This window comes from Nicotiana tomentosiformis, chromosome 3 (assembly GCF_000390325.3).
Source record: "Nicotiana tomentosiformis chromosome 3, ASM39032v3, whole genome shotgun sequence".
In the NCBI taxonomy this organism is placed as follows: domain Eukaryota; kingdom Viridiplantae; phylum Streptophyta; class Magnoliopsida; order Solanales; family Solanaceae; genus Nicotiana; species Nicotiana tomentosiformis.
Window position 1 is genome coordinate 3,480,571 of NC_090814.1, and position 13,382 is coordinate 3,493,952.

General features: G+C 35.5%; 1 long non-coding RNA gene and 1 other non-coding gene across 3 annotated transcripts; both read left to right on the forward strand.

The window, feature by feature from the left end:
• The first annotated feature begins 653 nt into the window (after positions 1 to 653).
• On the forward strand, positions 654 to 3,846 carry LOC104093342 (uncharacterized). The gene is made up of 2 exons (XR_011414554.1): positions 654 to 1,287; positions 3,381 to 3,846. It is a non-coding gene; the product is annotated as an uncharacterized protein (transcript).
• Positions 3,847 to 7,245: 3,399 nt separating this feature from the next.
• LOC104093341 (uncharacterized) lies at positions 7,246 to 10,745 on the forward strand. Of its 2 annotated transcripts, XR_001968706.3 has the most exons (4): positions 7,246 to 7,530; positions 7,628 to 7,870; positions 7,955 to 8,020; positions 10,675 to 10,745. It is a non-coding gene; the product is annotated as an uncharacterized lncRNA (long non-coding RNA). The 2 variants fall into 2 exon arrangements; XR_004506293.2 differs by having other exon boundaries at positions 7,628 to 8,020.
• Positions 10,746 to 13,382: the final 2,637 nt, after the last annotated feature.

Sequence of the window (13,382 nt, forward strand, 5' to 3'; positions counted from 1 at the left end):
TGCAAGTTTATCTTACGTAAAATTAGACATTTATTTTATATAATATCTCATATAACTCCTTTTTAGTCTAATGAAACAAATTAATTATGAATAAAAGTATATTCCTAAATAATGATATTATTATTTAATTTTCATATTATAATTCCAAGGTTATAATACCAATATAACTTGAACACATACAAAACAACCTCCAATGCATAAGGTTGTGGATTGGATTGGGTAAAGGGGAAAAAATGATATGAGACTCGGAGAGTCATTTTATAACTATATACTTATTATTATCCCTAAAAACTAAGGGGTCGTTTGGTTTGGTATGAGGTATAAGGTGAGATAATGTGTAGGATAAAATTTATACATTGTTTGGTTGGAGGTTATATCGTCAACCAAACAAGTTATAAATTTAATGCTAGACTTAATTCAGAATATCTCATCTTATCCACTTTATCTCATCAAATGTGAGATTATTTTATCTCATCTTTCATGTGGTATAAAGTAGTATTGGGATTATAATCTCAGGATTATAATCTCTGGATAATTTAGTCCGCGTACCAAATAACCATGAGTACAAAAATATACTGCTAAGAAATATGATGAAATGAATAAGATAGCTTGCTCAATCAAATGTCTCTAGTTCAAACTTTAGATAGAAAAAATTCAAATAAGAAACACAATAATTTGTTGGAAGTAAAAACTTTAGAAAAATTCAAATTTTTTTAAGGAAAAGTTGCCTTTGATTTTACATCTGTTATATTATTGACCCTAAAGAAATAAAATAGAAAAAAACACAACTATTTCATTGAATAAAGTGTGACGAGGAATTCAAACAAGTTGGCCTTTTGTTAAGTGTTAACCGACATTTGAAAGGAGAAGAAGAACCGCTAGGACCGGAGCCCCGACAATGGCGAGAAACGCAAGACAACTACCATTACCGGCGACCACCGGAACAACAACAATAACCCTAACCCTAAACAACTCATCAGAATCCTCCTCCTCCTCATCGTCTGAACAGCAGCAGCATACAACAGAAACCCTAACTCTGAAATTGAAGCCGAAGAAGAAGAACGTTTCATGGAAGCCAGGTACAGTGGATAACGAATTCCTCAACAAGAAGAGCTCTAAGATTTGCTGTATATTTCACAAGGAAAAGCCTTTTGATGAGGATGACAGCGATGACGATGAAAATAAAAATCAATCAAATAAGAAGGTTCACCATTGTTGTAAATTGGAGGATCACGGTGAATCCAGTACCAGCAATTGCTAAGATAATTAATCGGCTTTGGATTTCCTGTACGTATAATTTGAAAATTTCAAATGTTACCGAAATTTTGGTTTGACTGAATTCTAATTCAATGTTAAGGTTCTGTTGTGCGTATATTTTCTCTTATCGTATCCTTTTTTTTTTTTTAAAAAAAAGTTGGCTGGAAAAAAAAAGATGGTATAAAGGATAATTTCTTCATTTGGGCTGAGTTTAAATGTATTTTTCAGTATAAGGTTTATATGGGGTGAAGAAGGTATATCTAAAATCATAGGGAAGGAAGTTGTCTCAGGACCTACCGTTTCTAGGGAGCCATGCAGACTAAGCAAAAAATAAGGCTCATCAGAAGACAAAGATCTATATAGACGATACATATTAGTAAAGGAGAGTTAGATGTTAGCACTTCTACTCTGGGTCTTATGCTTTGTATAAGTTGTTTAGCCTTTAAAAGATTTTATACGTTTACAGAACTTCTAATACTTTCTATTTGTATTTGCATAATATGGACTTGAGATGATCTAAATAGAGTAACATTAATTTGTATTTGCATGAGATGATTTAAATGGAGTTACATGGTCGGTGAGGATTACCTCAACTTGTTTGGGATTGAGGCATAGTTGTTGTTGTTTATATGGATACAAGATCTTATTTGATTATTTGAAATATTTAGGATTGGTTAGATGATTATCTTTTTGGGAAAAATTATAATTCTCAGGAAAAGGAAAAATGGTGAGTAGGACATATGTAAGTATAGAAAAAATTTCTTATGAAATGAAGAAGAAAACAAAGTCCTTTGAAGACTACTTCTCCAATTGGGTTGATTGGAAATGTTTTTTTCCCAGTGTAGAAATTTGGGATTTTGAGGGATCTGATTGAGACTTAGGTTTTGATGGATATGAAGAATTTATGTTCTTGGGTTAATGATATTCCTACTCAATTCAGTTTGTAATGTTCCGTTTTTTAACAAGATTTTGGGCCGTGAAGCGGAAAACTTCCGCACTACATAATTGGGGAGATTCTAAGGGCAAAAGGAAGGCAGACTAATGTGGTAGAATGTAGTTGAGAATTTGAAAGTAGATTATTTATCTATCACAGGGGGGGCACCCTTAATCAAACAGCCCCTTAGAGTTTTGGAATTTTTGAGCTCTTGGTGGCTTGGTGCAACTTGAAATATGAACAGTGATGTAAATGTTTTTGTGGACTTTATGGATTCCCAGATGTGCACTGGGTTGTTGTTATGGATTCCCAGATGTAGGAACACAGTAAATATTTGCTAACATATTTAACCTTCTTGTGTGATCACTGAAGCATCTAGTTATTAAGATAGGGTGGGTAGTCCGCTTCCGATTCACTTGTATAATTGGCCTAGAGAACGAAAGCTTTGCTATTGGTTTGTGAAGAGTTTTCTGATTACATCCTTTAGATTAAAAGGTTCTGGAATCAGAATCTGCTTATTCGTCAAAAGTAGTTTAATAGTTTTGTTTGGTAATGCTGATCCTTCTGAAGGCTGCTGCATAGAATAGTTGATATTGGTCCAACAATCTTTTATGTGCTTGCATTGGGACCGTTTTCCCCTCTATGCCCTTCCAGAATGTTGTTAGAGATTTCAAAACATTTCTTCTGTTATGGAATTAAAAAAAAAAAAAAAAAACATTTCTCTGGCATGGTACTTTTGAACTAAGCATCGCCAACTTGGTTGTTAGGAAGTGAAGGTGGTATTAGATCAGGTAGATTCTTTGCAGTGGCTGCATGAGTCCGCAGGTAAATATACTGTGACATCAAGTTACAAGAAGCTAGTTGGAGGCAAATTGACAATAGGCTCTGAAAGTTAGCGAAAACACCCCTACAGTATCACCAATCAAAAAGAAAAAAAAAGTAACACACCCACTCAGTATCCTCTTTTGGCTGGATTGCTTTAAATGGGGCTTGTCTTACACAAGAAACTTGATAAAGCGAGGCTTTGTCTTGTACTATATGTGCTGCGTATGTATAATGGACGTGGAGACTTGTTTTCATGTGTTCCCTTTTATGGTGGCCTAGGAATTACTGGATTTGATTCTGAACTTATTCAACATCATATGGGCTAGTCCTGGAAGATTAAATGAGACTTCTGTGTATCTGGCAGGGAAAAATCAAGAACTGCAGAATGCTTTGAAGTCATTTGCTCAAATACATCATTTGGGTTCTTTGGGGATAGAAACAGAGGATGTTCTGAAGGAAAAAGAGTTGCAATATCGATCACCTCTGAGATATAGTTTTTTCCCCCTCTTATCTTAATAGTGTGAAAATGCAGTTGAAATTGACATAGATCACATGAGAATGTATCAATTCCCTGCATAGTTGAGCAGGAATCTCTTTTGTACTTGCACATGTTTTGGTGCTGTAACATATCAAAGGCATCTGGGCGTATCCTACATGAATTAAATGATGCTTACTGACATTGAGAAGCTTATAAGGAGGGGAAAAATGCCTTACCAAGTTTATTCTGCTTTAGCAGTGGACACCTACTGCCTTCTTAGATAGCTTCCACCTCATCCCATTGTGTTTCATATTGAAGTATGGTTTGAATAATTTGCTTAGAATTTTGTCTACCCGTTGGCTTTTATGAAACAATGTCTGCCTAAGAGTTCAATTTCTATCAGTTTCTGCTCAAACGAAAAGCTACCGTGTGTGTTGTAAGTGGATTCTCATGAATATATTCTGAAACCCACACTCTGAATGCAGTGACATTTATGTGTTGAAGTTATAGGTAGATAAGTAAGCAAAGTTAAATGGTGTCACTCTTTTATTGTAGTGTGTGTTGCCTCCTACAACAGGTCATGAAAATGCAATCCGAGTTATTGAGGCAGTATTGCAATTAAATTAGAAGGCTGTAAGCTCTGTCTTCTCTTGCCAACTTGATGAGGGAGGTGCTGGAAAGACCTTTTTTTCCCAAATTGAGATTGGGATTCTGAATTTTAGTCTTAGATTTGACACTAGTAGTTGCGTAAAATTGCGTACAATATTCGGAACATTACATACGTTCACTCCTTCAATTTCACTTATACCTTAACTTTGCGGACAAACCAATTATGCCCCTTAACTTGCAAGTTCTGTAGATAAAGTGCCCTAAAAGCTCACCTGACATGCGTGTGTTTATTCCCACCCCCCCCCCCCCCCCCAAAAAAAAAAAAAAAGACTTGATACATAAATTGATACTTCTACTTGTACAGTTTGCAAAGCCGGCTCCCAAATTTAGAGTTATCCCATTATTGCAGCCATATTGTAAGTTATTAAATCTAAAGATCAGACCAAACCAATAAAAATCAGGTTTTTTAATCTAGGTTTTTTTCGGGTTTTTTCCAGTCTTCATAGCACAAAACATAGAATTTGTGCTCTAAATATTTCTTTAATACTAGTAAGACAGAACTATATAAGGTCTTTTTCAATAAAATAACATAAATATGAGATGAGTTATGACATTGTACTAAAATATTCAACAATAAAGATAATAAAATCGCATAAAATAAATATTATTAATAAGCCATAATGAAAACAAACATAATTTAAAATTACTAATAAGTTGCTAAAATAAGTACGACTAATAAGTATTATTATTTATATGACTAAACACTAAGTTATGCATTATATCTAAACCATGAATAAGCTAAAAAATATATATCCAACACTATTTTCATTCGTAGTACAATTGAATTGAATGTCTTTTATTAGCATTAGTATTGATTTGATTTTGGTTTAGGATTTATTTGAGTTACTAACATTTATGGACTATAAAACTTATTGGAGCATCCAAAAATTATAAGTCCAAGCTTGAAATAATACGTTAAAAGATAAAACTATGAAAAAACTTAAGAAATATTTATAAACTACACTACAATAAATATTTTTATGTATTAAATATATTTAAAACTCCTATACATACAATGTCGAGTTGGTTTGGTTTCGGTTTGACTTTTTTTTAATTAAAACCAAACCATAGTCGGGTTTTTTTTCTCGGTTTGACTCGGATTATCGGGTTGGTGCGGTTTACCGGTTTCATTTGTACACACATAATTAGCATGACACAATGGCAACATTTTACACCCATTACGTTTGAACAAGTGAAATAAACATATGAACCTTTTAATTAGAATTCAATTTCACCAAATCATGATTAACAAGCGTTGGCATCTAAGAAGAATAAGGCAAACGATGCACCGATATGTGTTTGATACTTTTATATTACATGGTCTTACTTCTTCTTCATATGTTGTCAATCGTCGACGTTGGCCTTAAAATCTCCATCTTGTATTTCAAGACTAGTATTTCACCTCTAGGATTAAGATTAGTCAAGAGTTGAAAACAAGGTTTATTCCAATAATAAATTCAAGTGTTTCCACGAATCTACTCTATAACATGTGACCCAAATTTTATCTTGCCTTTTGAGTATCTAACAAAGGGAAACGAGTAAATTCGAGGTGCTAACTGCTAAGTGACATTAAATAACATTACGGTTTAATACACAAATTAACAACTCCAACTTGCACAGGTTTGCAAAGTCTCCTCTTATTTAGATTTTGTGTGAAATGCCATAATCTAAGTACCCAACAAACAAGTGGAAATTCTCAAAATGATCAAGCTTATAATAAATATATAAATCTTCACGTTTCATAGAAATAAAAAAACATCCAAAGTAAATCTAGAAAAAAAAAATTAAAAAAATCCAGATCATTGCTTCTTAAGCACTAGGGGGTGGAATAACGCAACAACAATGCTTGTTGGCATCACATCCACAGCTTTGGAAACCAATAATTTTGCAGAAAGAGACACAATCTGCTGCACTGTTGCATCCTTGTGGCACTTGCTGTTTTGTCCCAATCACACTCTGTTTTTCCACTTCCACACATCTTCCCATATGGCTAAAATTGCAAAAAACTAAGCTAAACAGAAAAACAAAAGTCAATATAGCCTTTGCCATCTCAAGAATTGACGAATATTTTGAGTGTATATATATTTTTCTATTCAGAAATATGACAGGATCTAACTAAGTTTTACATGTATTTATATACTTTTGAAGCATAGTATACATAGAAAGTAATAATTATGCTGAGTATATAGTATTATACATAGAAGGAAAATATGGTTACTGAGATCCTTTGTCTGATTGTCTTACTCTATTAGACAAATTATTTGTTCAGGAATAATATAATTATTTTTGGTACATGAATAATATTTATACTCATACCTAATTGGAAGAGTCAGTTCTTGATTATGCTATGCTATATGTATATTGTTGTGACTTCGTATAAGCGTTTTAAGTAACAGAATAAATTTCTTAACTTAACAATATTCCTTTTTTTTTTCCTGCTCTTTTGGTAATTCGTTTTCTTCTTTTGGGAAAATATCATACTAACTCATTAAAAAGGTTATTAACTTTAATATTTACTTCCAACAAGTAAATATTCAAAACAATCTTACAATAATTTATAATTATGACCTTTCTTCTTTGAATTTTTAACTTGTGATGTAATTACATTACGAGAAATTAAACAATAATTTGTGTCCTAAAGATTTGCATATATTGTACAGCTATTATGCGCTTTCCTACCCGTAAATAAATAAACTACTCATGTTGGATAATATAATGTAGGAATTGGAAGAGTCCAATATTGTGGAAATTTTCGGTGTGATTTTATTAACAGCTGCGTATATATTTGTACAAGAAGAAAGAATCTAAATCTGTTATGCTAGGCTACGTGTACTACTCTAATTTGTACTATTCTAACTAACTAATCAGAATATACAAAAAAATAAAGAAAATACATTTTCCTTCACATGCTCACACGTATGAGGAAACATCTAGAAATAGTCTTTAAGTGTTATAACTGTATTAAATCAAGGGTTGTGATCTGAAGGCTTTGATAATGATGAACGGTCAGGATCTCTTGTTGTAGAAAGGTATAAAAGACTTTGGTGACATAAGAACTCATTCCAACACCGCCCCCCTCAAGTTGGAGGGGGTTGAGACCACACCTAACTTTCCAATAATGGAATGATGAGCCGGTTCGGCCAAAGGTTTGGTGAATATATCGACGACTTGAAATCGAGAGGGAGTATAAGAGAGGGATATAATCCTTGCCAAATATTATTGCCGCACAAAGTGACAATCTAGCTCCGGCGTACGTTCGTGGAACACTGAATTTTTAGCGATGTGGATGGCAACCTGACTATCGGAGAGAAGATTCACCAGCAAAATGGGAGAGACAAACAGATCTGCTAACAAACGGACTAACCAGGTAACCCCAACCACCACTCTTCTCATAGATCTATACTCAACCTATGCGGATGATAAAGAAACTGATGTTTGTTTCTTTGATTTTCATGATACCGGAGAGCCACCAAGGCTGATAAAAAACCCACTAATTGATCGACGAGATTGAGGACAAGATCCCCAATCAGAGTCACATAAAAGCAAGGAGCTGAAATGTGGGCTTGGAGTTGAGGAAAAGACCCAAGCCATGGTCTTTAAGGAGATATCTCAAGAAATGAAAGGCTGCATGAAGATGGGGTTGCCGAGGTGCTTGCATGTACTGACTAAGAAGCTGAATGGCGAAAGAGAGATCCGGTCAAGTATGGGTAAGGAAATTTAATTTCCCCAACAGTCGTCGATAAAAAGTGAGATCTTTGATCAGAGGACCCTGCTTAAGCTGGAGTTTTTAGGTTGGATCAAGTGGAGAAGAAGCTGGTCGCATACTTAGGCATTGAAATTTTGACAAAAGATCTAAGGTAAATTTCTTTTGAGTTAAAAATAATGCCATGTTTTTCCCTTAGAATCTCAAATCCTAAGAAATAATGTGCATCCCCTAGATCTTTGATTTTGAACTCTGAATTGAGGAACAACTTGAGGTCCAATTGTTCACTAGAATGATCTCCTGTAATCAGTATATTATCAACGTAGACTGCAACAATAGTGATTCTTCCTTTTGATTTTTTTTTTAAAAAAAGAAGAGAATAATCGTTGAGAGAGTGTGAATACCCCTTAAAATTCAGGGTTGTTGTGAGCCTCGCATACCATTGTCTTGAGGATTGACGCAGTCCATATAAGGATTTTCATAAAAACCTCTTCTTGTAAAAACCTCATCTTGTAAGTCACCATGCAAGAATGCATTGTTGACATCTAACTGAGAGATTTTCCAATCTTTCTTGACTGCAATTGCAAGTAGGCATCTGATTGTTGTCATTTTGACAACTGGGAAAAAGTCTCATTGAAGTCTATTCTTTCCCTTTGTGTGTCTCCCGTGATAACCAAACGTGCCTTGAACATTTCCAAGGAACTATCTGCTTTGTATATGACTGTGTAAACCTATTTACAGGGAAGTGCTTTTTTGCCTTTGGGCAGAGGTACAACCTCCCAGGTTTGGTTAGCCTCAAGTGCTTCCAATTCTTTGTCCATTGCCTCTTGCCACCCAGGATGTAAAACAATATGTGAAAAAGAGTTGGGTTCAGATAGATAGGAAGTGGAGTTGATTAGAGACTTGTTAGAGAGAGAGAGAGAGAGAGAGAGAGAGAGAGAGAGAGAGAGAGAGATGTGAAGGGCAAAATAAGTGGATCAATTTGTGCAGAGAAGCAAGAGTCAGTGAGATTAGTTAGGTACACAAAATTGCAAACATAATCATTGAGATGGGAAGGTGCATTCTGTGTTCTAGATGACTTTCTAAGCTCAGGAATAGAAACAAGCATTTGTGATGTAGACGTTGAAGGAACATGTAAGTATGAAAGTATTTTGGAGACTGGTTGAGAGTGTGATGTTCAAGGTGGAGAAGAGTGAGGGGAAGAGGCTAAAGGTTCTGGTGAGTCAAAATGTAACGATCTGTACTTTACAATTATTGTGTGACTTATCGGGGTAATTGGTTCGGGTCTGGTGAGGTTTTGGAATGAATTGGAACACTTAGTTTCAAGGTTTAAAGTTTAAGTTAAAATAGTGACCAAATATTGACTTATGTGTAAACAATACCGGAACAAAGTTTTGATGATTCCAATAGCTCTGTATGGTAATTTTGGACTTAGGAGCGTGTTCGAAAATTATTTGGAAGCCCGTAGCTAAATTAGGCTTGAAATGGCTAAAATAGAAATTTAAGTTTGGAAGTTTGACCGGGGAGTTGACTTTTTGATATCGGAGTCGGAATCCAATTCTAAAAATTTTCATAGCTCTGTTATGTCATTTATGAGTTGTGTGCAAATTTTGAGGTCAATCAGATTTGATTTGATAGGTTTCGGTGTCGAATGTAGAAGTTAGAAAGTTCTAGTTTCATTAAGCTTGAATTGGGGTATGATTCATGGTTTTAGCGTTGTTTGATGTGATTTGAGGTTTCGACTTAGTTCGTATGATGTGCTAGGACTTGTTGGTATATTTAGTTGGGGTCCCTGGGACCTCGGGTGTGTTTCAGATTATTTTGGGTTACTTTGGATGCTGATTTTCTGATGTCTGGTATTGTTCTTCACGTTCGCCAGGAGCCTCTCGCGTTCGCGAAGAAGGATTTGGCTTCTGGGATTTTGTTCTTCGCGTTCGCAAAGAAGGAAATCTCTGTTGCACAAGTCTGACTTTGGAGGCTCATATCTCACAATCTATGAGGAATTTGGAGATGATCCAAAAATTAAAGTTGTAACCCTTTGTGTCTAGTATTCAGAAAAGTAAACCATTTGTCATTTGGAGTTGTGTAAAAAAAGTTATAGTGGATATACTATAGACTGTCTGGGAAGGGTTTGGAAATCTCTGCTGCACAGGGCTGACTTTGGAGGCTTATATCTCGCAATCTATAAGGAATTGTGAGATGAGCAACAAATGAAAGTTATAGCCCTTGGTATCTAATTTTCAGAAAGTTAAACCATTTGGAATTTGGAGTTAGGTACAAAACTTTATGGTGGATACACTACAGGTTGTTTTGGAAGAGCTTGGAAATAGCGGTTGAGGAATTTGTTCATCGCGAACGCGAGGGGTGGGTCGCGAACGCGAAGAACAAACCCCTGGGTAGCAGAATAAAGTCCAAATTTATCTCATTCTTCCATTTTTGGACCAAGGAAGCTCGGGTGAGGTAATATTTCGAAAGTTTTTCAAGGAAAACATTGGGGGTAAGAACTCCTAATTCGATTTTGGTTAAAATACACGAATCTATTGTTGTTTTTGTCATGAAATTAGTGAATTTGGTTGAAAATGGTAGAAATTTTCTATATCTTAAATTGAGGATTTGGAGGTCGATTCATTATCAGAATTTGATAAAATTAGTATGGCTTTCAGATTTTGTAATTTTTGTCCGGTTCCGAGACGTGGGCCCCACGGGCGATTTTTGAGTACAACTTCGGTTTTTGTTGGAAAATTGATATTTTCATATGGAATTAATTCCAATAACTTGTATTGACTGAATCAAATTAATTGTGGCTAGATACGAGGCTTTCGGAGACCAATTCGCGAGGCAAAGGCATAGCGGAGTAAAGAATTACACGGTTTGAGGTAAGTAACACTTCTAAACTTGGTTCTAAGGGTATGAATCCCTGAAGTACGTGTTGTATGAATTATTTGAAGATGACGCACATTCTAGGTGACGGGCGTGTGGGCGTGTATCATAGGAATTGTGACATAATTGATTCTATGGAGTTGCATAATTAAATAAATGTCATTATCCGCATATCCTCCACATGTTAGAGAAATTGAGCTGAGACTCATATTAAAGACTATGTTAGGCTACACGCCGATATATTTTGGGACCTACATGGGTCGTATTGTTGTTGAATCATTTATTTAAATTTATAATTTTATACTCAGTCACATCTATCACTTGCATATCATATCTCAGTCTCTATTATCATTCATTGATACTTCATATCATCATGTCAGGTTGATTTTTCATGTCATTGAGAGCCCGAGAGACTGGAGATTCTAAGTGATATTTACGTTTATTTATTTATGCCTGGATCTAGCTATTATAGCGCTTGGGCTGAAGGAGCCCCTCCGGAGTCTGCACCCCCCACAGTGAGCGCAATTGATATATAAATAAATATATATATATACAATATATATCTCGGATGGATCTTCCCTGGGCATAAATCTTACCATAGATATATATATTGAGGGATGGATCTTCCCTTGGCATAGATCTTGCCCGAAACATTTATATTGAGGGATGGATTTTTCCTAGGCATGGATCTTGCCCGAAGCATTGATATTGAGGGATGAATTTTCTCTGGACATGGATCTTGTCCGAATCATTGATATTCGGGGATAGATCTTCCCCTGGGCTGGATTGGCCTTATACAGTACTGAGTGATTGATTGTCAGTTGATATATATATATATATATATATATATATATGGGGTATGGATATTCCCTGGGATGGATTGGCCATATAAAATACTGAGTGATTGAGCATTTTGAGATTTGAGTACACGAGGTTTTCATTGAGGTGCATCCCCGAATATATATGATTCAGACAAGATCCATATCCAGGAAAAATCCTATGGCAAGATCCATGCCCAGGAAAACTCCATCCCCGAATATCAATGATTCAGACAAGATCCATATCCAGGGAAAATCCCCGAATATATATATATATATATATATATATATATCCCATGGGCATGAATCTTGCCATAGATATATATATATTGAGGGATGGATCTTCTCTGGGCATGGATCTTGCCCGAAGCATCTATATTGAGGGATGAATTTTTTCTGGGCATGGATTTTGCCCGAAGCATTGATATTGAGGGATGGATTTTCCCTGGATATGGATCTTGTCTGAATCATTGATATTCGGGGATGTATCTTCCCCTGGGCTGGATTGGCCTTATACAGTACTGAATGATTGACTGTCAGTTGATATATATATATATATATATATATATATATATATATATATATATATATATATATATGGGGTATGGATCTTCCCTGGGATGGATTGGCCATATACAGTACTGAGTGATTGAACATTTTGAGATTTGAGTACACGAGTCCTGGGCATGGATTTTGCCTGAAGCATTGATATTGAGGGATGAATTTTTCCTGGATATGGATCTTGTCTGAATCATTGATATTCGGGGATGGATCTTCACCTGGGCTGGATTGGCCTTATACAGTAGTGAATGATTGACTGTCAGTTGATATATATATATATATATATATATATATATATATATATATATATATATATATATATGGGGTATGGATCTTCCCTGGGATGGATTGGCCATATACAGTACTGAGTGATTGAACATTTTGAGATTTGAGTACACGAGGTTTTCATTGAGGTGCATCATATACAGTATGCACATTGGCATATAGACATAGAGATGTTATAACCTCATATCATTCAGAATTGATCTATTTTAATTTTACTGAGTTTAACTGTTAAACTTGGAAGCATGCCTACATTTCTGTACTATTATTTTTACACTAGACTGTACCTGTTGAGCTCGTCACTACTTTCAGCCCAAAGGTTAGTCTTGCTACTTATTGAGTTGGTTGTACTCATTCTACACTCTCCACCTCGCGTGCAGATCCAGGTGCTTTCGGACACGGCGGCTGTTAGACCTCAGTGTGTTACCAGTTGGAGACTATCAGGGTAGTTGCTTGGCGTCCGCTGACCTTGTCTCTCTTCCTCAAAGATATTGTACTGTTCTATATTTTCAGACAGTGTTTTTAATCAGTTAGGCTTTGTATTCATTTAGATGCTCATGTACTTAGTGACACCGGATTTTGGGAGTATATTTCTATGTCGGAAATTGTGAGATTTTCTATGAAATTCAATATTATGTTTTTCAAACTTAAAGAAAAATATGGGTTATTGATGTTGTCGGCTTGCCTAGTATTGAGATAGGCGCCTTCACGACAGGTGTGATTTTTGGGTCATGACAAGTTGGTATCATATCTTAGGTTACATAGGTCTCATGAGTCATGAGCAGGTTTAGTAGAGTCTTATGGATCGGTACGGAGACGTCTGTACTTATCTTCGAGGGGCTGCCAAACCCTTTAGGAAAATTTTATTTTCTTGTATTCTGTCGTGCAAATTTGTTGGTTCCGGATACTAAATTTCTGCGATTCTATTCTTTCAAGATGGTGAGGATACGTACTACCGGATCGGAGGGTCAGCCA